Raw genomic sequence first — 25,865 nt, forward strand, 5'->3', positions numbered from 1 at the left:
GACAGTGATTGGTCGCCTGTCTCAATTATGGGCACTGCCAAAAGTCACATGGGATCATTTGCCACTTGTATTCGTGTGCAATATTTTCCGTGTGCTTCATTGAAATTTGGCATTTTGGGAACGTGTCTTGATGATGGAAAAATATACACGGCCATATTTGACATCACACGACAAAAAATGGCCACAAAAAGATTTTTCTTAGTGAATAAAAAAAAATAATTGCCATGAAATTCATCATTTTTGAAAAACATCCTTAAATGGCCTTGATTTTATTGAAAGTTACAATATAAAAAAAGTTGAGAATGTTAATGTGGTAATTGATTTGATAATCATGAAATTATTCGAAAAATTGCGATACAGGTTTGATGCTCAAGATAAAAAAAAAAAAAAGCAACTTTCTGCAAAAAAAAAAAAAAAAAAAAAAAAAATCAGCAAAAACGAAAGAGGTCGGAAAGTTCCGGCGTCAAGGAGCTCCCAATCCCCTCTTCTGTGTTCACTTATTGTGAGAACGTGAAAAAGCAGAGCGACATCGAGGCAGATTAAGCTATTGAAGCGTTGGGGGCGCTTCCTACGCATCAGCGACTCCTTTCAGGCCAATTTAAACACTGTTTGTTTATTAGTGTTTAACGGGCGGCATTAGCGAGCCGCTTTATCTCGCCGCACACACAGAAGGCCACAATACGTTCCTGTTCAAAGAGCAGATATGTCCGGGCTGGGGATGCGTGCGGTAGCCTCGCTTGTTTCCCTCGCCGCTCTGACCCTGTTTAAGTAGTGAAAGAGCATGTGAGACACTAATTATTGGACACGGATGCTCTTGTGCTCTGTGTAAACACGCCCCGGCATACACACACACACCGGCGGCTCAGCCGCTCTGACACTGACAAAAGACTTAAAGGTGCGCTGGGGAGATTTGCTCGAAACTCATCTGTCTGTGCTTTTTTTGTTTTGTTTTGTTTTTTCATATATGCGCGGACCTATCAGCGTGCTGATCCCGCCACTTCTTGAGAAATACCTCTGCTTTCTTTATCCGATCACACCAGAAATGTATGATCTTGCTTTGACCACAAACGGCTGTCCGTCCTTTTTTTTTTTTAATGATGTTCTCTCGGTCTTTTGTAGTACTAAAGCGTTCAAAACAGAATGAACTTTAAATGAATCTATCTTTGAATATGTCATACACATTGGTAAAACATCTCATTGAATCGGCAGCTTGTTTTGGGATAAATATGATGTCAAATAACTTGAGAAAATAGGAAGACATACGCAATAGCCTATCAGTACGAAGTTAGAGAAGCTAATAGAAGCTTTTTTGGTTTAGGTTTAAAACCTAAACGATGTTGGTGTTCGTAAGCTGTAAGTATAATATTTCCACCAGCCGGTAAAGCGTTGGCCTCACAGTTCTGAGGACCCGGGTTCGATCCCAGCCCCGCCTGTTTGGAGTTTGCATGTTCTCCCCCGTGCCTGCGTGGGTTTCCTCCGGGCACTCCGGTTTCCTCCCACATCCCAAAAACATTGCAACATTAATTGGAGACTCTAAATTGCCCCTAGGTGTGATTATGACTCCAACTGTTTGTCTCTGTGTGCCCTGCGATTGGCTGCCAACCAGTTCAGGGTCTGCCCCGCCTCCTGCCCGTTGACAGCTGGGATGGGCTCCAGCACTCCCCGCGACCCAGGTGAGGATTAGCGGCAAAGAAATTCGGATGGGTGGATTTCCACCTTTGCGACGATCTTCAACGCATGATTACTCTGCTATGAACTTTGGAACACAGAGAACTGAAATTTGCAGTTGAAGCGGAGGGACGTGGCAATAAACCGGGAAGTTCGTTAGTATGTCAACTAATTCTTGACTTTTCTTCCACGCAAACAACATACTGTATTAAATAGTCCCCTGCGTTGGTTGGAAGTATAAAAGGAACCCATTAACCTTATCGTCTGTTCGCAGAACCTTGACAAAAGGCAGAGAGCATTATCTTTGACTCAGTTAGTTTTGGGTAAAGTATTTCTTTTTTTATTGAGTGTTTCCAGTGCGGAGGAGCGACGCACACAGCTCGGGCAATATGTAGCGCACGTGTCAAAGGCAATCTGCGCTGCGGAATCGGAGACGTCTTCATTGTGTGAGTGACAACAGCCATCAATGTTGCATGAAAATAATTTGCCAGCTTTATTCAATCTACTTACATCCAAGCCCCGCACCCTCTTTGCGCTACCTCTAAAACTCGCTCAGATGAGACGCCGTGAGATTGTTATCTCGCCGTGCCTTTGTATGAAAATCAAATTGGGAATTGCCCCCCCCCCCCCACCCACCCCCTTGATTCACTTCCATGCAAACAAAGAACTTGTTTTCTTATTTTCATGTAAATGTCTTTTTCATAGGAGACGACAAGTGTAATCAATCTTCTTCAAGACAAGGTAGGAGGGCCCTGCCAAGGAGGTATTATTGGTGCTTAGTAGCCCGGGGATCATAAAACAGGGAAATTGAAAGTGATATTTAATTGACACTGCCATTTCCACTGCACGGCGAAGTCTCGTCCCCCGTCGCTGCCTCTCTCCCACACGCTCGACCGTTTCGCTCTCCGCAGGTGAAGACAGGACGACGGATCGCAGCACATATTCTTCGCGAGCCTCCTCCCGAGTGCAGCAGGCTGTCAATCTAAAAGCGCAGCGCTGTGGAGAGGAAAGAAAGAAAGAAGAAAAAATAAGCCCTGCAAAAGTTTCCACCATGAGAAAAAAAATACACGACATTTCATAAATGTCACCTCATCTCTGCGATGCTCTGTTCTGGTGAAGTGGAACTTGATCAAAGTTTTGCATGAAAACAATTAAGCAAATAGTTGGCCTCGCATGCTCAGAAAACAAGCACAGTTACAGTATAAGCAAAACAAATCAACTACTTTGAGCTCGTTAAAATGCACACACCCCCACCGTTATGCGATATGACTGACAGTACTCAAGAAATAAGGTTTCCTACTGCCACTTTGGACACTTAGTGGCTCACAAATGAAGCTGTCTTTCATTCCATTACAAATCTGCCAGCGCACAAAAAAGGGAGAATCGAGTTCAATTACCAGCTGAGATCATGTCCCTGAAACGGAAAGTGACGCTGTCTAATTAAGGCCAAAGTCAGGAGATTAGAAATGTTCTTTGTCCGGAGATTTGGCTCGAAATAGGCACCGGTTTAACCTTGTGACAATTCAGTGCTATTATATGACCAATTTTATGGAATTACACCGTGCATATATTTGAGTCACTCAGTTTTAAAGATGAAATGAAATTATGTGTAATTAAGTTCAGCAATTGGTTGATGTGTTTTATAAAATATAAAAACAGAAGTTACTGTGCGTAGAAATATTCACCTACTTCACACTAATAATCATAATAATAATAATAATAATAATGCATTCATTTTTTTTTTTTTTTTTTAGTGGGTCAGTCACTATGGATTATTTTACATTTGAGGAGTCCATCAATTATTCCATTGACGAAAACAACATTTTTGAAACTGAAAACTACTTCTTAGCTATGATGTGGGACTGCTTCGACAAAAACTTCGGAGGTTGACTCAAGTTCAAACTAGATGTCATTTGAAAACGATTCATACTTCAGCTGCAAATCGTTAACATTTTCAAATCATATATCCTTTTGTGTAAATTACAATTCAGTCACTGGTTGATCCTGTAACATGTCAGAAAATAGACCAAAATGTTGTTTGCTTCTAAAACAAAATCATTTGATAAGAAACAAAAGGTAAATAAATGGTAAACTTTCATGAAGAAGTCAACATGTCAAAGAACATTTGCTTTTTTTGATGAGTTAAACAATGGCTTGAAACGATTAAATCGAAAAGCAAAATAGCTGTCGATGGATTTGAGGATCAATTATCCATCCATCCATCCATCCATCCATTATCCAAGCCGTTTACCCTCACAAGGGTCACAGGAGAGCCGGAATCTATCCCAGCAAGCCTCGGGTGAAAGACCGACTACCCCGTGAACTCTTCTCCAATCAGTTGCAGGGCAGATGTCAACGCCATAACTGAGTTGACCAAAAGTCAGGCGTGTGTGCCACTACACCATCAGTGACGTTTGGATACAAACAGCCGGCAGTGAAGTAACTTCCTCCACCTAATGCAACAGTATCGTCACGGTGGTTGCGAGTTGCGTGGTTGGAGCGATCCTAGCTGACACTGGTCCAGAGGCTCCGCTCCACCCTGTTATATTCTCATGCGAGCATTGCAATCAAATTCCAAGAAAGGGAGTCTAGCTGGAGAACTGGTTTGACGTCCTTGGCAAACGCCAACATGCGTCCAACCCTCCAATGAAAGGTTTGGTCAACAGCTCCTGTTTGCCAAAAACTGTCACGTTTTAGATATACACACACGAGACCTGTTCTGTGCAACTTACTTGATCCCACCATTTCCAGTGAGCCGCATGTTTGTCTGGAATACTATTTTTTTTTTTTTTTTATGAAAGGACAGACATCTTGTTTCTATATTCTGTTCCTAAACACCATAATTACTGTCACCCCCACTAAGGGTAATTCCAATGCTGCAGCCTGAGTGTGTCTGACAAAAATAAATAAATACATAAATATATAAATAACAGTTTCAAGAGCTCGCCGTTGACCTCCAGAGGCATTAGACGAGCTTTGGGGACAGGCAGCAATTGGTGCCACAGAGGGGCCGAACAGGAATGATTTATGGCAAGGAAGATGTGAGGGGGGGGGGGACTACTGCTCCCACAATTACCTGCAGTGCTAAACTCACAAGCTGCCTGCTTATTGGCTGCAGCCACAACTTGCGGTTTGTGCTCGCATGCACGCACGCACAGATGCTTCGCGCTCTCACTTTTCCACGTGCTGTTTCGGTCGGGCCTCTGCTTCGGCCTGCCTTGTCCGCTTCAAGGGGCATTAATCAACCACTGCTTTATAAATCAGGAGGTCCTCGCAGGCTCAAAGTGATTATGAGGTCAAGACTGTGTAGAAGTACTTAAGCAATTCCCAAACCCATCTGGACTGAATATATTTTGCTTCCTCGAGGCAAGGCGATTCATCATTATTGTCCCACTGAGGCATAATGGAGCAGGCAGCAAGGGAGGACTGGATATTAAACAAAGAGTAGCAACACCGAGGGGGATCGAGCTCCCTCCCCGTGAGCTGTCCATTCCTTTTGCTCATCTGCAGGTCAGGTTCGTACCATCCTTGCCAAAAGACATTGAATGACAATTCGGTGGCCGCTCAACACTGATCAGTCTCCCTCAGGAACCACAAGTCTAAAGTTTCCAGAAACCCGGATCCTCTGACTTCTCTGGCTGGATCCTGCCTGGTACACATGGCGAGATTAAAATCAAATCGAGCAAACTCACATGATCCGATCGGTATGACTCAGAGGATCCGTTTGTTCCAGTTCGGCGATTTGAGTGACCGTGACTTTCTCCGGGCACTCCGGTTTCCTCCCACATCCCAAAAACATGCAACATTAACTGGACACTCTAAATTGCCCATAGGTGTGATTGTGAGTGCGGCTGTTTGACTCGATGTGCCTGCCCTGCGATTGGCTGGCAACCAGTTCAGGGTGTACGACGCCTCCTGCCCGTTGACAGCTGGGATAGGCTCCACCACTCCCCGCGATCCTTGTGAGGATCAGTAGCAAAGAAAATGGATGGATGGATGAAGGCGGTCGAAGGGAGGAAAGAAAGTAGCAGAGGAAGCAAAAGAGAAAAATTGCCAAAATGATGTAGGAATGCAGAACAGAGGGAGGTTTCACAACTGTGGTGTGTTTAATCAAAAGATTTGTATATTTCACAAGATAAATATGTTAGTTAAAATGTTACAAATATGTTTATTTCATGATGCGATGTGTTCAAATGTTTTAAAAGGAAAAGGCGTCAGAGGGACACCTCCTTACCTGTGAGGATCATTCAGTTTCTACGCGGAGTGAGTACTCTGTACAAGTATAGAGGATCTTTGACGTATCTCCGTAAAAGTATGAGCATCGTAAACATTAAGTCTGAGAACAAGTCATAACGACGCTGAATGTTTTCTAAACGTTTGAACCTTGGGAACTCTTCGTCTTTGTAAGTATTGTATGTTGACCGACATTAGGTTGAGGTCACAATTTTATTTGAAAGTTTGATGGAAACGAGGGATCGTTGATACAGCCATTGTTGGTTAACATCAATATGAAAGTTACCTGTACTTTGCAAAATGGCACACGGTGCACAGTGCAATATATATTTTTCTCCATCTTTCAGTTGCATTTGTTCATTCATTTCCCACTAGAGACCCCCATAAAGCAAGACAAGAACGCCTTGTGCACGGAGTTTCTTTAGAAGTTGGCTGACTGTCTGGCTTCACATAGTAACGTGTCGTGAGGACAGCGCAGCCCCAGTTGCAGAGGACCAGGACGACAAGTGGAGGAGTCGCTTTCTATGAGCTGAGAATAAATTGCTTACGGTATGTAATTTCTGATTGAAGAAGAGCAATCCTGTCATCATTTGCCGTTCGTTATTAGTTGAGGATACTTCAATTAAAAAGTGGAGAGGATAAAACACCTGCAGTTAGAAATTGCCGGATACTTCTATAATAATAATTTAGAACTTGGGTGCTTTCTGTTTCTCAAGAAAAAAATCTCGTGATTAAACACTCAGCGAGTCATAACAGTTCCTTCAAATGTGTAATTTACAAACTCCGGAGAAAAATCAAATGGATTTGCATCTGTATACAATTTAAAGTCTCAAGAGATTGTATTTTGCCAGTGAGAAACAGTTGAGGAATGATCCCATTCTTTATTGTCCTCCCCGGGCTCAACATATGGGCCCTCGACAAAAGAGTTTCTCATCTTTGACACGTATAATTTGGGAAAAACAAAGCACCAGGCTGACTGCTATCAAAGGCTCATCACAAGCTCCAATAGAGCAAGGAATCATGGGCCTTGAGTGATTTGCATTACCGTTTAATGTACATTTAGCACATAGATTGTGCACCGCTTCATAATAGTCATCCTCAAAAAGAGCATTGGGGAACTTTCAAGACACAGTAAAATATTAATAATCTTAACTGGTTGACAAATTGCATGTTAATGTGAAAACAAACAAACAAACAAAAAAAAGATGAACATTTCCCACATTGAAACGCCAATTGTATTTATTCAAGTCAATTTACAGCAGAGATCATGTAGTGTAATGATTACATGAACGCGATGAAATAATCGCTCAGCAGCTAAGTGCTTGACACATACATTGTTTGTCATGATCAATAAAGCTCTATTAAAAGTCTTTTACTTTTCCGGGATGCGTAATGTATTCACGGCGAAGACCAAACGCCATCAATCAAAATGAAAGTTATTTGGATGTCAATGGAGCACAGTGACTAAGCAGCAATGAAAGGAAGCAAGTCAACACGTTCGGTTCCTGTTTTTTCGTCTTGGACCTGTTCCGAATTGCAAGTTCCAATCCTGTCATCTTTTCTTTTATCCCATCCGCTCTTCTCTCGCAGTCTATCTGTCTTGCTACTAAAATGCTGATCAGAAATTGTTGAAGTGCAATATTGTCGCCTCCACTTTCACACAGTGGTCCTACTAGCACCAGGAACAGATTAAAAAGTCTGCCACACTTTCCACGCGGTCTCAGCATACTATTAGCATATATATGAGATTTGAGACATTTTCTAATATTCTCCAGCAGGACTCATCTGTCACAGCCCGCCGATGAATTATAAAATGCTTGTTTGGATGTACGGAACCTGAAAAAAAAGTGTCTGCCTTACTTCGGTAACCTTTACTTTGTCTGTATGAAAAAAGAAGGCATGAAAAACATGCATGTCCTGTGATTTAATAAAAATAAAGATCTTTTTTTTTTTTTTTAGCACGCCATTGCCAATGGTATTGTTGTGCCTAATTTATTGGTGAATGAGGGGCAATAAATTAGGCTGGGAGAAAAAAAAAAAGATCAATAATACAGGGAATTGTCAGCTGTCAATTAAAGAATGAAATACAATTCAACAAAAGATATGATTTGAAAATGTTTTTATGAGAGAAAATTGCTCACGCAATGAACAAACAAAATCAAACACATTCGACCTACAAATATTCAAGGAACCAATGTTCTAAACGCCACATGAAAAATGGCAGCCATTCAAATCCGAAAGGAAATTGGTCATAAAATTGTGTTTACATGGTCCGGATACGATGAGGTCGAAGGGATGTGAGAATTTCAGACAAATTACAGGACTACAGCTGCAATGAGTTGTCAGAATTCAAAGTTGGACTTGATTTAATTGGAGAGCAAATCAACTCATCCATCCATCCATTTTCTGAGCCGCCCATCCTCACGAGGGTGGCGGGAGAGCTGGAGCCAATGCCAGGTGTCATCGGGCAAGAGGCGGAGTACACCTTGAACTGGTTGCCAGCCAATCGCAGGGCACGTAGAGACAGACGACTGTCGCACTCACAATCAATAACACTCTGACTGTGACGCTTTCTAAAGCTTTTTATTGGTGCAACTATCCCATGTGTTAATTAAATTGATGAAAAGAGCAGTGACCTGTGGCTTCAATTAATTGCTTACTCTTAGATTACCTTACGGTAGATGAGACTATACTATAGTATTAACGTTGTTGTACATTGCCTAACATTCAATTTTCTTGAACATGATTGTTATTAGAAGCGAGCGTCCCTTTTTCATTCTCTCTCTCTCTCTCTTCTTGCTTTCTTACTTCTCAAGCTTGTCCCAAATGTGTGTCATGGTGCTTTTGGCTCAGTTAATTAAAGCTAGCTAAAGTGCAGTGGGCTGTATCCTATTGCTAGATCACGTCCATAGCTTGGAGAGAAAACATTTACACGAACCTGCCATTAATGCCGACTTTCCAATTCCCACTAAGTATGATCTCATGCAATAATTACTTTTTTTTTTTTTTCATGTGCGGCAAAAAGTTGAAAATAGAAAATGGAGATAGTAAATGAATAGAAAGTGCACCGGGCCGTGTCTCGGAAAACGCAGCGCTTTAATAATACGGAAATGCGAAAGTAGCAAACAATCCCGCTGCCCCTGTACTTTTCAATTTTGTTTTGAATGTTATCACACATTGTAATGGAGTTTGGAAAAGGGAACTTCTTGATAGCTGTCAGAAAGAAAGAGAACACAGGCAGCAGACCTTGCATTCATCCTGTGTTTTTTTTTTTGGGGGGGGAAACAAGCTCAGCAGTCTGCGCCTTATCTCAGCTATTGAATCTGTTGGATTGGATTGTTTTACATTTTGATTGAAACGATGTCCGCACCAGATAAAAGCACAGCTGTTGTAATTGAATCAGGGTGGAGTTGTTTATTCGCTTGATCTACAGCTGTGATTTCCATGTCCTAACATCCAATGCATAAAAGATCCACTCTTGTTTAACACCGCTGCTGATTAGATCTGTTTAAAATAACGAAACAAGAGGCGTAGGCGTCCCGAGATGGGCCGCCGCGAAGATAGTACGTACAACGACATCGGGAGAAAGTGGCAGAGAGGCGACGAGAGGGAAGCTCGACGTTCTCGCGAGCTCCTTCGTGGGGCCGTTTGTCTCAATCTACGTCTCGCGTATCTTTGCGTATTTGTGCGAGCGGCTTACTCGGAACAGCTACCCTTGAACACTCTGCGCTCAGGTTCGACGAGGGATACGCGTCGGGCGCCTTCTGCCGCGAACGCAAATCGCACAGCCCCCGCTCGTATCGCGGGGCAAATTAAATCGACTGGCTTCCGACTGGCAGATGGCTCACTTTAACACTCAGTTAGCCTTGAGATAACCGAGGCGGCCATTAAAGCAAAAACGATATCGTACTCTGAAATAGATCAGCGGAGGTTGAATGAATAAAAATCCCTCTTGTAAAGACGCAAACGGCCGGGCCCTCGCAGTCGCAGTCGCTCTGCAAACGGCTCGTAAATAGGAGAGGAGGGGGAAGATGTTCCCCGCTCGCCCCATTCGCACGGCTTTGACTTGCCGCCTTTCTGCCATTGATAGCGGAGCCCTGCCTAATGACACGGTTCTTCCTCTCGTCCTTCTCCGCTTGTTTTTCGTGCACCCCCCTTCTCTGCACACAGTGTGATAAGTAGCGAACCAGCGAAGCCTGTAATTACAATCTTACCGAGGAACCCTGGCCCAATCTGTGTATAAATCTCACCATCCAATTACAAGATGTAATAATTTTGCAGTCAAGCTGGTAATGAGGTCTAATACTCATGCATGTGATAATCCTCCCCCCCCGGATGCTGACTCTATCAGATGTTAGCTTTGTAATTATACTGGCAGAAAATCATTATTTCATGTTCAGCAGAAAAATGGGCTTGGTGGGGGGAAGTTAATTTTCTCTACGCTCTGTGAAGCATAGACTAAATTTTAATGATCTAATCATTACCCCCGACTATCCCGACTGCAGTTGACCCGTGTTACTCGCGTGAAGCAACATTTTGTTCGTTTAAGAGTCCCTGATATGCAGTAAAAGGTTTGCCAGGTAGGAATCGTTTTATTTGGCAATTAGAGGACAATAAAACGATCATGCTAATGATATGGAAATCGATATTGTTGGGGCAGCCGTGTCATTTAACAGCTGCTTGGAACATAAATCACATTTTTAATTGTAAGCTGTTAACATTTCCGCATTATTGCTTTGTGAGTTTTTCCTCCATAAAAGCTTGTGGGGGGTTCGTGTGTGTTTGTGTCTGAAGCGTTGACACCAAATGGTGAGTGAAAAGGTCAAACTCTGGCTGAACATGTAAGCATCTGTGTTTAATCCTTTTGTGCACTTTTCTTTTTGTCTGACGCGTATCGACGTCAAGATCAACAATATGCCACTGAGCATTCTGTGCAGTAACCATCTGTGAGTATATCAGTTTATCATATTATTGCACAACTTTTATTTAGGCGGCGCTGGACTGCAGTTGTTGATTGACCAAATTACTTTTTTGTATGGATCAAGCAGGCCCACAGTCCTTACGTACTGTATTTTCATTCTCTGTTCTCTCAATTTTCCTATTCTGCTTTTATGTTGTTATAATTCAGATCTTTGTGGGACTGTTTGCGTTCATACGTTTAAGTCCTTATGATGTGACGCGGTTTCCTCTAATGCTCTTGGGTCTCGGTGACGCGAACTCTTTGAGTCCTTTGTGACACGGAAGTCTGCAATGTTTCAAGGATTACCTATATAAGGATGAGAAAGGGGCGGCACAGGGCCTCACAGTTCTGAGGTCCCCGGTACAATCCCGGACCTCCCTGTGTGGAGTTTGCATGTTCTCCCCGTGCCTGCGTGGGTTTCCTCCCACATTCCAAAAACACGCAACATTAATTGGACACTCTAAATTGCCCCGAGGTGTGACAGTGAGTGCGGCAGTTTGTCTCAATGGGCCCTGCGATTGGCTGGCAACCAGTTCAGGGTGTACCCCGCCTCCTGCCCGTCGACAGCTGGGATAGGTTCCAGCGTTACCCGTGACCCTTGTGAGGCTAAGTGGTGAAGAAAATGGATGGATGGATGGATGGATGGATGGAGGAGGAGAAAGACGGACAACGTGGCTTCTTTTTACGACCTCACCGCTGCTCTGGGAAACTACGGTTTGGAACACTAACCACACGGACGCCTGCTGCCTTTCGCTTGTGAACCGGCTTTGAATGCCCGTTGGGACGAACATTTGCGTGTGTGGGAACACTCGTTCAACTGTTCTTGAACGCCTATTTTGCGTTAGCTATTTTATCGTGTTTGTGTTGCGTTGATGTGTGAGAGATGAAATTGTCGGAAACGCAATACAAGTGCCTTGTCGCATTTTGCTGGTTCGAACGAAGGGGACGTTAGTCTAAATTCACACGTAAAGGTCCGTAGGTAGTAATCCAACAAGAAGATCGCAAATGTATCTCCTGAGATTTGCAGATTACGAGCCATTCCTGCCTTACCAATGAAACACAGCCATCCATTTTCTATAAGACTGCGAAAGGCTGCAAGTATTCAGGGCAGCATTTTCACAAAATCTCAAATAAATACATTGAAAATGTCAAACGTGTGTCAGTGCCTGTTATTAAATTATGTAATGTTGGACAACACCAGAATTTTCTTTTTGAATTGATCATGTTTCTGATCATGCTTAAAACGTCTGGATATTGTTACAGAATATGATAAGCGATAATAACTGAGTCAAGGCATGAGTATTTCACATTGTGTCCATTTCCCCCCAGAGTTCTTTCGCTGCAGATATTCCACGTTGCACAGGTTACAAGGTGCCAAAATGTGCAATTGCAGCCACCTGATAAAAACCCCGACGAGACAACGGGATGCTCGTAACGGCGGAGGAGCAGACAGGTGAGAGAGTTGTGCAGTAACGCCGGCCTGTCAGAGAAAGGCAAACGCCGCATGCATGCTGTGATAACATCGGAGCTCAGCTGTCTCGGGGTCGTGGCTGGCGGAGCGCGAGATATGGCCGTTAATAGACATGATTGATTAGAGCGCCGTGACCCAAAAGCATCTTTAACAGGAGGAATTAATAAGACCGAGATCAGTGTCTCTCCGAAAAAGGCTGCATTTTGAGATATGGTTCTGATATGAAAAGCAGATGGGGCGAGATACAAGTAAGGACAAAGGTTGGGCTTTGTCACACATGTTGGCCTAATCTGAATGTCAGTAAATGTCAAAGATTACACTTTTGGTGTGTGGGTGTGTGTGTTCCACATAAAGTTCAGCACTGATACATATTCTATTTGGAGTTTTATGCCAAATTTTTCAGTGTTTCATTTATTTACTCTTTGTTTTTTCCATTTTGGTTTTTATTATGCTCCCAAATATGTTATTTTTATTTTTATTGTACTTGTATTCAGTCACAATGGACTCCAAAAAATGTTCATAGTATTTTATTACAATGTACTTACCAAATACCGTATACCAAGGGGTTCAAACTCATTTCTGTCAAGGGCCACATCGTATTTGCGGTTTCCCTCAAAGGGCCGTTATGAAACCATAAACACATTTAATCGCCTCATCATATTTACACATGAAATTTATGAACTAGTTTTGGAATAAGTAATCAAATGAAATTGTTTTTTCAACTATTGTTCACGTTTGGTAACAAAAAAAAATGCTTGTAATATCTCAAGATTGTCATTTATGACATGACAATTTGAAATTTTCACAAGAATGATGAAAGTTGACACATTAGATTTGCCTTCTCGGGCCACACAAAATCATGTGGCGGGGCAGATCCGGCCCCCGGGCTTTGCGTTTGACACCTGTGCCATATTCCATACCAGCATGCCTGATGATGTTGAAGTGTTCAGGACAAGGAAAAAAAATCCTAAAAGTAGTAAACAGTCCACTACACTTTTCTTTTCACATTAAAATATTGGATTCCTTACTATGGTCATACATGGTGACGATTGCGTAAACATGTCAATGTGAGATTGTCATCGGAGTACAAGGGATACGTTAACGAAGGCAAATCAGCATTCATGGCGCACTGGGCCACGTGTCACCTTTTGCTCAACATGATTGATGAGCATCCCCCTCCCAAAGTGATTTGAGCGACTAGTTGATGATCAGCCGTCCATTGTGAGGCGTGCATGTATTAGTCCTCACAAATACGCTTCACGCTTAGGATCTCCTGCTTTTAGATTTTAGCCACGAGGGGAAAGGCAAAGGCAATGAGAGTTAAAAAAAAAAAAAAAAAAAAACATCAGTCAGGTTTAAGAACTTATGATCTAAAATATTATGGAGGCTGCTGCCAAAATAACAGTATGCACTTTAAAACAGAACCCTAATGACAAATTACAAGGTACAATACTTACCAGTAAAGGCAAAAAAAAGCGACGCGAGCTGCAAGAACACAAGGATGCAGTACAAGATGACAAACAAAATCAATATAAAACAACAAAACAGACTTATCTGTGAAATGGAATGACTCAAATCATTTTATGTTTTTTTTTTTTTTTTTGTTTATTTGTTTTTTTGTTTGAATCTCTTCCGGCGGCACCGTGGATCAGCTGGAAAGCGTTGGCCTCACAGTTCTGAGGTCCCGGGTTCAATCCCGGACTGTGTGGAGTTAGCATGTTCTCCCCGTGCATGCGTGGGGTTTCTCCGGGCACTCCGATTTCCTCCCACATCCCCAAAAAACATGCAACATGAATTGGACACTCTAAGTTGCCCCGAGGTGTGATTGTGAGTGTAACTGTCTCGATGTGCCCTGCGATTGGCTGGCAACCAGTACAGGGTGTGCCCCGGCTCCTGCCTGTTGACAGCTGGGAAAGGCTCCAGCGTGCCCCGCGACCCTTGTGAGGATAAGCGGCTAAGAAAATCAATGGATGGATGAATCTTCCATTTAATTAACTTCAGTTTATATAATTACAGTGCAGGTTTGTAAAAAAACCACATTTTATCAGGCTTTTTGCTATGATGATTTTCCGTCTCAAAAGGCACCAACGGTGAACGAGGGCCAAAAATGTATCGGAGTTGTGACTGAGGCCCGACGTCACAATTTAATGGGACGTTTTACACACACTTTCGATAAATAGCACCGTTATTAGTGCTGACACAGCTACTTATCTGACCTTCTGACCTTTGAAATGAATGAAACACAAATGTTTATGTCGAAGGAACTTGCCGGTTTCTTATCCATTTTGTCAGCGTTTGCGTTGCACTGCGCATGTGGGAACATTTATGACTGGAGATAGCGCGGTGATAATTTAATCTGAACAATATCATCACACGAATCCACTGACGATGCAATACATGAAAATGGGAGTGGAGAAATGAGTATATCATGTTATTAATATGTATTCACATTGTATAATACAGATCTGTGTCACTCAAGAGCAATTTTGTCAAGTGCTTGAAATGTTTTAAGTCATATACTAATAATAATAATGGACTACCAAATATTTAGTACAAAAGATATACTTGTATGTGCATGAATATATATATATATATATATAAAGTTATTTTAAAGTCAGATGAACTCCGCATGTCATTTTTGTTATTGCGACATAATGTTCATCTGGCATCTGTGCCACGTTAAATTTATTTACTGAACATTTTGGTCACACATGGAAAGTTAACCAGATGGGGCTTCCACAGCGGCGAGACAGCACACACACACACACACACACACACACACACACACTGACTGTAGTGCGCATAAAGTAGTGAAAAACAAAATGCCGTTTGAGACAAAATGTTCATGGGAAATGAATGCTTTCAACTTATTGAGGATAACTTCAAGTTGTCTTAGTATATTCAAGAGCGACACTTTTTTTTTTTTTTTTTTTTGCTGCTGTAACCAGTGTTGCCATAGTTACCTTGAAAAAGTAAGTAACTACATTACTTTATGGGTTGCTTGAAAGTACCGGCAGCTAAGTTAGATGACACGTTACTTACTGGCAGTACTTCGAGTTGAGTTGTGCACTTGGCAATATACTCCACATAAGTTACAAAACGATTTCAACATGAACCATGGTGCAGGTTAGACAACTTTTAGCTAAAAAAATAATGAGAAAATATTCAAGGTGGATTAAACACAGTCAATGTTTAACTAAAGGCACACAACAAAGTGGTTTCATTTTTGAACAAATGACTTGCGGGATGTGTTCATTTATTATTATTATTATTATTATTATATATTCTTATATTATTTATTATTATTCTATTTAAAACATGTTTTGTTAGGTTTGAGGGTTTTTTCAATTAGTATTTGGATTATTGAATTTAATATTTATGAGTAGATGATCATATTACTACTACTATTTCCATTAAAATCTGGAACAAACATTTATACTTTACATGGAATCAGAAAAATAGTTCAACGGTGAAATAATAAATACCGTAATTTCTCAAAAATAATGCGCAATTTTTTCAAAAAATATTTTCAAAAACTCAATAGAGCACATTATATTTAGGTATGGATGAAAAATAAAAAATACGCTCACATTGTGTAGTCGCATACAGGTACATAGAGTAGTGAAAAAAAAAGTATACATAGAAATTTCGATGTGACATTCGATGTCTTGCACATTTCTATATATTACAGTAATGTGCCCCACCAACCTGAACTCTGAATTATTTAAGACTGTAATATATGTTATCAACAGTATAAACAAAATTAGATTAAAATTATTTTAGTTGGTTGAGGGATTCTGTTCGAACAATTGCAGGGACCAGGACAAGCATGTCCTGTGGCCTGTCCCGAGATATATATTACCACTGCGTCGATACATGCAGAAAGATTATGATTATTATTATTATTATTAGTGATTGTTGAAGAGATGATTTTTTTTTGAAAAACAATGCAAGTAAAAACAATAAAAGTACAAACCTAGAAAAATAGAAATACAGATAATTCCCAATATTTTGAGCATTTGGATTGCAGCAAATTGGTGGAGCGCATTGTTTATTGGTAGAAGGGTTTTCCTGTTTTATTTAGGTCAACTTTGGAGGTGCGCATTATACTTCAGGACGCATTATACTCGAGAAATGACGGTACTTGTTGCTTTGAATCCCTGCATTGACCTAACATTCTTAATATTGTATTGGTATTGCATGAAATAGGTGCTTCCCCTGACAGGCTTCCAAGTATTTCTTGGCTGGTTGTCGTCTTTTTTACTGCCTATCTTCTTTTCATTTCCCTCCCTTTGGCTCTCTCAGTCTCCCCGTTGGTTCCCCAGAGTCCCTCAGATGGTATTTAAATGGAGAGGGGCCCATTAACCCTGCCAGCTTGCGTCTCTTCTCTACTCCATTGATCAGAATGCACACTGGAGATATTTTATTACAGCTGCTTGCGGGACTTTGACACAGCCATTTAGCCATCGCTTCATTTTTAGTCATGATGGAGGTGGATAAAGTGTGCGTGTAAAAAAGATGCGCTACCCCAGAGAACGATCAGAGGGATTTATGAATGCGAAAATGGAGGAAAGGGTCAACTTCCAACCTTGCACGTGCTGCTGTGGGAGCAAATAATAAGTGGTTGACTTTTCTTCCACGGAAGCACAGCTTTATTTCCTCGCATTATTTCAAGTCATACTGTTGTTTTACCCTGAATTATTTATTATGAGTGAACAAATTAAATCTCACGATGAGTTTTATTCATCCTTGTTTAAAACACTTGAAATATTTTTTGCAGTTTTTCATCATTATAGGGAGCTTTTGGTAAATGCAGAGTGTTTAGATAGACATAACTCCATTATTTACTGTATTTGCTTACATTACTTAAAACTGTGAAAAGAGCAATGGATTTGAAGCAAAATAGAACTTGTTGAGTAGACGTACCAATGCTCAACTAAGTTTCAAGTTTGGGTGCATTGCTTTGTTTCCCCGTATGTTTTATATTGCAACCACGCCACAACAGGTGAGTGTGCACCCTCAGGTTAAAATTGGGGAAGAAATGGAGTGAAGAAATCGGAATCGTAAATGTCAACGCGTACCGAAATGCTCTGTTAACCCATTCGTGGGCAGCGTCCCATTTTTGGGACATCATGATTTTCACCCAATATATCCTTCAGTATATCAAAATATTGAAGTGTTTTAATCCGAAGCCATAATTTGGTATCAGGAGAGGTTAAACTCATCGGTCAAAGTTAGCACGGAGTTATTTCCTTTTCCTTTCTGACCCAACATGGCTGCCTCAAGTACACATGGAGCCTTTTCCAAGAGAGGAAAGGGAGAAAGGTCAGTATGCAACCAAGTTTGTCTTCAAAATGCTCATCCATCCGTATTATTAATGCGTAAGTGTCGTTCTAGAATAAGAATTAATTAATAAACATATCTAGAGTATGTACTACTTCACTGAACTGATAACATACCCGTCCCAGTTTTGGGCCGCTGCCCGCGAGAGGGTACATCTTTTTTGCCCTGATCCATAAACGAAAAAGAAATGTTCCAAGGTAGTTTCCTTGATTGTGGCCTGTTTGGAGAGTTTTATCCCAATCAGGCAAAAAATTGTTAGTTAAAGTTCGTCTTAGTAGTGCCTTGGTTGTCTTCTAATGAAGTCACACAGACTTTTCTAACAATTTCTGAATATCAAGCAACGTCTCGTAGGCTGAATAGATTCGCCAGTGGAATCTCGTTGCCCGCTGGACTTCTCTGTAACTTCGGATATTCGATAGCACAGAATTTCACAAGAATGAGTGTCAGATGTCTCATCAATGGATTTCTCGTGCTATGATTCTGGATTAAAAAGTCGCCCAATCTATCTATCTTTTGTTGAATACCTATGATGACTCATGACTCATATTGTGGATATATCATTCACGTTAGTATACTTTGAGGGGAGGGTCATCAATTTAACAGGAATGATCTGCTTCTGCTACTTCTAAACTCCCTGCCAGTTGATTTAACAGGACTTCATTGCAGGTGAGTGATACTGCGATCCGTGGTGGCTTACAGTAACAAATGAGAAAATAATGAGAAAAGTCAGCCTGGGGAGAAAATCAAACAAAATCATTTAGAGTTTTTTTTTTTTTTTTTTATGGCTTCTTTTGCCTGAGCTCAGCAATTCTTGGCACGTGAGATTTACATGATTCAACACGAAAGTATAAGCTTGGATTTTACTGTAATGAGAACACATTCTCAAAGGGGCATGTACTCCGATGTTCTTTTTTTTTTCTGATGAAATGTGTCCCGCACATAAAATACATCTCTAAAATAATATGCTTTTACCGAAACAAGAATAAGTCAAAAGTTACTGCGGGTTAAAGAAAAACTCCCCCCAAAAAAATCAATTTTTCCCATTTTACCCAAGAGATCCCTACTGTACATAATAGACTTCAGTGTGTACTCTGTTGTACAGCAATGAATAGGAGACTTGTGAAATCTCAATCTGTAACACGTACACACTGAACACGTTTTTTTTATTGTCTTTGTTGTTGACAGCTCCGTGTTGACACACTGTCACCAAGAAAAGTAGTGAAAGAGAGAGAAAGAGTGCAAGAAGTCTAAAGAAGAGAGAGAGAGAGAGAGAGAGAGAGAGCAGTTGGCAGCTTGGTGGTGTGCGGGAACAAAAATGAAATTCTGCTGGACGTGAGAGTCAGTTCAGCACAATAAAATGGCCAATTATTTCCGAAGTATCATGGGAATATTTGAAAAGTGAGAATTTCCCCCTTATACACGACCACTGACAGCCAATAAATGACAAGCACAAAAACAAAGCTTTGAACTGACTACTCTTCCTCGCCTTGAATTTTTTTTTCCACACAAAACACACATAATGTATGAGACAGGTATACAATTGAGTGCTTGCACTGACTCAGTTTGTTTGTAGTGCACACAAATTTTGAAGCTACGATTGAAAGGTTGGCTGCTGTTTCCTAAACCTGCGCTGTTTGACATTTGATTAAGTAGCATTACTGTCAATCAGCAGAGTGAGATGCCAGGCATCGAGTCACACAAGTTGCGAAGGCTTTGCTTCCGTGTTGACGGGGTAAACATTATGAATCTGTATAAACATGCTCACGAGACATATCATGAAAAAATTACTTTATTGCTTGTATTCACCTATTTGGAATGCACGTACACCCATTAAGTGTGAAATTACACAATCTTTTTTTTTTTTTTAACGGCCTGTATGAGTTCAGCTGATGACTCTACTGTTCTTTCTTTTACCCATGACTTGGCAGCTACATGTATGAAAATCTATAATTTCTTTGCTCACAAGTTTCGGGCGTACTCAACAGACTGACCACTATTATGTCAAAACCACAAGCTATGCAGAGCTCGGTTCTCGACCACAATCTGTTGCAAAAAATTGAAATTGAAAAAATTGACAATAACAAAATGCGTCATGGGTGGGTCAACTGGTTGCGCCGCGTGCACTATGTTATTTCCTTTTTTTTTTTCGGGGGCGTGGGAATTCACAACAAAGCGTGGCGTGGGTCAGCTGGTCTGGCCGTGCGCAATATGTTATTTCCGGGTTTTTTCGGGGATGTTCGAGTACCGATTTTTGTTCGATAACAGAAGCAGGAAAATTTACTGTATTAGCTTTAACTAATAGCTCTGTTAGCGTTAGCATTTGACGTACAAACACGTGCCAGAACGTTAGAACATTGTTCACAACACAGCCAACATAGCCAGAAAAACCATATAAACGTGCAGAAACACAGAAAAACAGCGCAATTTCATAACCAGCCATTCAGTCACATTATTTTGACTTTGTGTGACTTTCAAAAATGTCAGTGATTCTTCAATTGCTCTGAATCTGACTACAGTTCAAACACATAGAAATCTATTTTTGTGAACGGGCAGCGTAAATATGCTCCAAAATTGTGCTGGACCGTTTTCCATACTTTCATAGACCAGCGCTGCCCGGTAGATATGCGGGTGGACTAGCTACACCACTGTGGTACCATTTACAGTCACTTCAGCAGTTGCCAATCAAAGTGGCTCCTCTTACTCCCTTTAAATCTGGCGCCAGTGACAGCCTCAACAAAAACATGGCACCGTCTCTGCGAGTCGTGACAATGCGTTATCGCGGCGATCTGTGTGAGTGTGAAGCACTGTCCTGACTCTGGCCACGCTGCGGAGACTGACAATGCGACCCGGGTACCCTTGACAAATACAGAATCAGGTGTTGAGTACCCCGGGCGACCCAGGTTTTTCTAGGTAATGCAAAGCTGTGAGAGTGGGCTGGGCAGTGGCTTATTTACATGAGATAGGAGAGCCCCACTTTCACCCGATCCCCCACCGCCTCCAAAACAAAAACAAGTGATAAGTGTGCTATACTCAACATAGACCTTAAACAAAACCATAGCAAAAACATGGCTAATCTCATGGGTAAACTCGGGCCAAAATCATCAGATCAACTAGGGGAATCACACTTGTACCGTATCATCCCATATGTATTCAAAAGTTGGGAAAGATGTTAGAAATATGCTATACTATCTCTAACCAATGTTAATTTTCAACCAACTGTCACTAAACAGAGTCAGATATCGATAGTCTAACAAGAACCCGAGTGTCAGATGTAGGAGGGAGCCAGGGAGGCGTATTTATTTGTTTTTAGGTCAAGCTACTTGCACAATAAAAGCTTGACCCGTGACCCTTCCGTCCATTAATCAATGTAAAACAGAAGAAATGAATGATATACATGGCAGCTGGCTTTCCAGCAGGCTGCCCGCCGCAACCGCTCCAATCACTTCAAAATCATTTGCTAATGTTTGGCCGATGGATCGGGCCAATTAGACTTTGGAAACTGAAGAGTGGCGGGGTGGGGGCCATCGGAAAGCAGATGAGGGGTCGGGGCGATGAGTGTGCGGCAATCTGCTCCTGGTGCGGGAGGTCTCCATTACATGGGTGGGGGTGCCGAGAAAGTTTATGGGGAAAAGTCGGGTGAGAGGGAGACAAGAGGAAAGAGGTGGAACAAATAATCAGACAGACGGAGTGGAAACTAAATGTTAATATCTTGAACATTTGACGCTCAGGCGACTTGAGGAGGATGCAGTGGAAGTGCAGAGGAGATCAACTTCATTGAAAGCCTTGACGTACACCATTTAAAAAAAAAAAAAAAAAATCTGTGTCTCCGTGTAAAGAAAAACAAAAAATCCAGTAGACATGATCGTGAGATAATGGCGAAGAGAAGAGAAGAGAAGAGAAGAGAAGAGAGAGAAGAGAAGAGAAGAGAAGAGAAGAGAAGAGAAGAGAAGAGAAGAGAGAGAGAGTAACAGGCCACTCTGTTTTATTCTCTGATATTGATTCGGCTCTGACACCATACGTGACACCAGATGTCAACCAAGCGGTTTAAGTTTCTATTGGTTCATTTAAAGCTGTCAAACCTCATATGACTCCCACTTTAGTTTTTTTTTCCACTACAAAAAAGGTTTTATGAAACGGTGTGTGTGCGTTTGTGTGTAGGTGTGTGTGCATATATATTTTAGAATGCATTAAAATGCATTTCTGTAATAAATACCAGTTAAGAATAAAATATATTTAAATGTATACGCAACATATGTTTAGCATGTATAGCCAACAAAATTTTCAATAATGCAAAGATAAAAATCATGACATTCAATCTTTCGTCCAAAAAGATAATTATACTGTATATGTTTTGATGTTACATATTTTACACTTTTGTCCCCAAATTAAAAGCAGAAGAAAATATTTTTTTCCTGATATTTTGCATTTCTGCAGCCCTTAATGTTAACCAATCAATACGAGATGTTAAGTGTGTATTGTCTGCGTCATGCTCAATTTTCATTTTATAATGCCGTACGTAGTCAGGAATGGAACATTCGACATGATTGTGCGCATTGTGTGCACTTTATTTGTATTGTTTGTGATGCGGTAAGTGGTTTTAAATCAAATTTCGTTTTGTGTGTGTGGGGGGGGGGGACAGATGCGATGTCCACACCAGCGTTGAAATGTCCCAGCATTAATACGCTGTGACAATGCCCAGTCATCCATTAATATTTTGATGTCACATTATAGTGTTTCGTTCTGCCCTGATGGGCTGCAGCACGAGAGATTTGCATTGTGCAACTACTTCCCCCCAAAAATACATAACAATTACAAAAGAGCTAATTGACTGAAAATGTTCATATTAAAAATAAAATTCTAATGCTCATAATAATGGCTTTGTGGGTAAACGTTTCAAAACCGGTTTTGCAGCCTGTGACGGAGGCTTGAGCGCAGTTTCTGATTTTGGCGCAGCAGGATTGCAATACTACGGACGGCCAGGAGGTGGCAGCTTTTATACTGTTTCCACAAGCTCCTACTGGAGGAGTTGGGCAATTTACAGCACGTTGTCAGAAAGCGAGAATTAGGACATTTGGGGATTGAACATTTTCAATGACAAATCTTAAAAGTTAATGCATGTAGCTAATTGACTGAACAAAGGCAGATAATTTGTGTTTCAAAAAGCTGTGGTTTACCAAGGAATAGATGACCAGAAACTATGGAAACCTGCATTGAAGAACACCTTAAAATGTTCAAAAATATATCATTGTGATTTCCTAATGTTATTTATTTAGTTTTTTTTTTTATTTAGTTTGTTTGCCCTCCCGTTTTAGATGTCAGTGCAAATACGCTCTTATAAGTGACTTTCACACGTCCACATCAGCTCGCTGTGCTTTCCCGTTTTAATGCGCAAACACCGACTTGTGGGAACAAGCAGAACAATCAGCCATCATGGTGCCCATAAAGATGTTTTAGTTACACAGAGAACCCTCCCAGGGGGTGTTTTGTGGCCATTTAGTCCGCCGTCTTTCTCCGAGAGAGGTCACACACCCACACAGACAGTTTACATTTCCTCTGTCACAAAAGCAATACAGTGCAATTTCCCTGCACAAAATAGCCCCTCTGGTCACTGGCAACACGATGACCTTTTCATTCTGCCTGCACACCTCGCGCTCATTCCCCGCCCCCGCCCCCCACCCTCTTGTGATTTCAACGATGACAATACATCTTTCGATGAATATACACTGATGTGTTTTCTTTCATTTCCCGGCGCAGATCCCCTCAAAGCGAAACAGAAATGGAGGATGATCCTCTTGAAAGAAACACGGAGAGGTGGAGATGCCGGACGTGCATTTTGAAAGCGGCGCCGGCGAACTTCATTACCTGAGCGGTGAATGCGTAAAAATGGGCGACGGGACTTATTCCCTCTTGAGTTCGCCCTCTCCTCTGCACACTTCTCTCCTCTAACCTTTGCAAACCTTTTCCAAGACCATCCCCGAGTACCTCCTTAACCCCCCCCCACCACCACCACCCCCCCCCTCATTCCCCCCCCCCATACAATTCCAATGTGTTTGTTTATGTCCTCATATTGTCTACTCATCTCACTTATTTCCCCGTTTTTGGCAACAAGTGACCATTGCTCTCTTTTTCCATCTTTTATTTCACTTCCGTCTTTGATGCCCTTGCTTCGTTGTCCTCTCCTCACATCCGCAACACGCAAACATTTACGCACATAGACAAACATGCCTCGGAGTGAATCGCGGGTATTTCCAGCACGCTCCCTCTCCTGTTTCAGTGTAACGAGGATTTCCGTCATTTGATGGTTGGTGAAAGTGCCCAAAGTTCACTCGATCTTGGGTTTGTTTACATTGTTTTCGCTTGCGCGTGTTGGGCTCCATATTTGAAAGAAACGTGTTTATTTACAGTGGCAAAAATAAAAGCAGTTGACCTTTGACATGGCGGCACGGTGGATCAGCTGGTAAACGTTGGCCTCACAGTTCTGAGGACCCAGGTTTGGTCCCAGCCCCACCTGTGTCTCCACACTCTCATTTGTGACATGGAAGTCTGCAATGTTTCAAGGATTACCTGTATAAGGACGAGAAAGGGGCGGCGCGGTGGCTCACCTGGTAAAGCCTCACAGTTCTGAGGTCCCCAGTTCAATCCTGGACCTGCCCGTGTGGAGTTTGCATGTTCTCGCCGTGCCTGCGTGGGTTTTTTCCGGGGCTCTGGTTTCCTCCCGCATCCCAAAATCATGCAACATTAATTGGACACTCTAAATTGCCCGGAGGTCTGATTGTGAGTGCGGCTGTTTGTCTCTATGTGCCCTGCGATTGGCTGGCAACCAGTTCAGGGTGTGCACCGCCTCCTGCTCGTGCACTCCCTGCGACCCTATTGAGGATAAGCGGCAAAAGAAAATGGATGGAAGGATGGACCTTTGACGTCAGCCTTTATTATGCATTTTGGTGCACACTGCTCACTTTGACCCCTATTTTGTCTTCATTTTTCCTTGCTGCCTTCTTACCTCTCTTTGCTGTTGTCCACTGTTTTGATCCTTGTGTAAATGTCGCATTTTGGCGCGCAAATGTGTATGAAAAAGTTCCCTTTCATAATAATGTTGTTTGTATGCATGTATACTTCTTTTGTGCAAGCGTAGGCCCATGTGGAGGTCGGGTCGGGTATCGACAATGTCGACCGCGGCCCCCCTCACATTTGCGTTTGGTCGGCAGGCAATCTAGCACCTGTCAATCACGGAGAGGCGACCCGAGTTGGGAAGCGACGAGGAGTCCGACTTGGTGGTGTCAGCGCCGAGAGGGATCTATTTGAGCGCGACACGCTATCAGCTGCAAATCTGAAGATGGGCCCATTGTCAGACTGGACGCGTGTATTCAGGAATGAGCTACACTCAAATACATGCATATATATATATATATTTTATTATATATATATTTTTTATATTTAAAATACCTTCAAGTTGAAAATAATTATTTTACCATTACCATTAACATGCTACGGTGTCACACGTCATTGTCCAATTTTTTTTTTTTTTTTACCCTTTTAAAATGAAACAAATATTTGCATGTATCGGTTCGACTTTAATTTTCAGACCAACATTTCCCGTTTAATCAAAACGATCAAATGAAAACATTGGACCAGATACAAAGTAATCGAAACAGATTTACTTCCTTGCGACTGTTCTTCGATTGCTTTTTATGAGACTGTATTAAATCATTGACGCCACCCCCAAGGCTTATGATCATTTGAAATCGATTGATAGAAAATGACTTTTCCGCCATAATAAAGCGTCGCACTTTGCCTAACCTTTGAACTTTGGCCACACTTGCCCCTGGCTCAACGGCACGGACGGAGTTCAATGTGACATCCAGATGCGTTTAAGTGCACTCATGCTTTCAACGTGGATTTAAAAGGTTGCTTTGGTTTTGTTTTTTTTCTCTACTGGGTGCAAGCCGCTAGATTCGGGACATCACGTGACCGAAGTTGGACACCTGGATAGCTGACTTCCTGTGTATGCTATGCTAACAGGCGTGAGTATGGTTGGAAAATATAATTTAAAAATTCTTTTCTTGATGGTTGGTATCTTTGGACACAGGTTAAATACATGTATATCATTTAGTCATATAAATATGATGTATATTTTAACCTAGACAAAGAATACTGTTAACTTTGTTGAATCTGTGGTGACATCTTGATTAA

General features: G+C 41.7%; 1 long non-coding RNA gene across 1 annotated transcript; it reads left to right on the forward strand.

Annotated features, from left to right (window-relative positions):
• Positions 1-5,955: 5,955 nt before the first annotated feature.
• LOC133501233 (uncharacterized) lies at positions 5,956-23,537 on the forward strand. The gene is made up of 4 exons (XR_009795136.1): positions 5,956-6,071; positions 6,277-6,450; positions 12,191-12,314; positions 23,430-23,537. It is a non-coding gene; the product is annotated as an uncharacterized LOC133501233 (long non-coding RNA).
• Positions 23,538-25,865: the final 2,328 nt, after the last annotated feature.

This window comes from Syngnathoides biaculeatus, chromosome 5, assembly GCF_019802595.1.
Source record: "Syngnathoides biaculeatus isolate LvHL_M chromosome 5, ASM1980259v1, whole genome shotgun sequence".
NCBI lineage: Eukaryota > Metazoa > Chordata > Actinopteri > Syngnathiformes > Syngnathidae > Syngnathoides > Syngnathoides biaculeatus.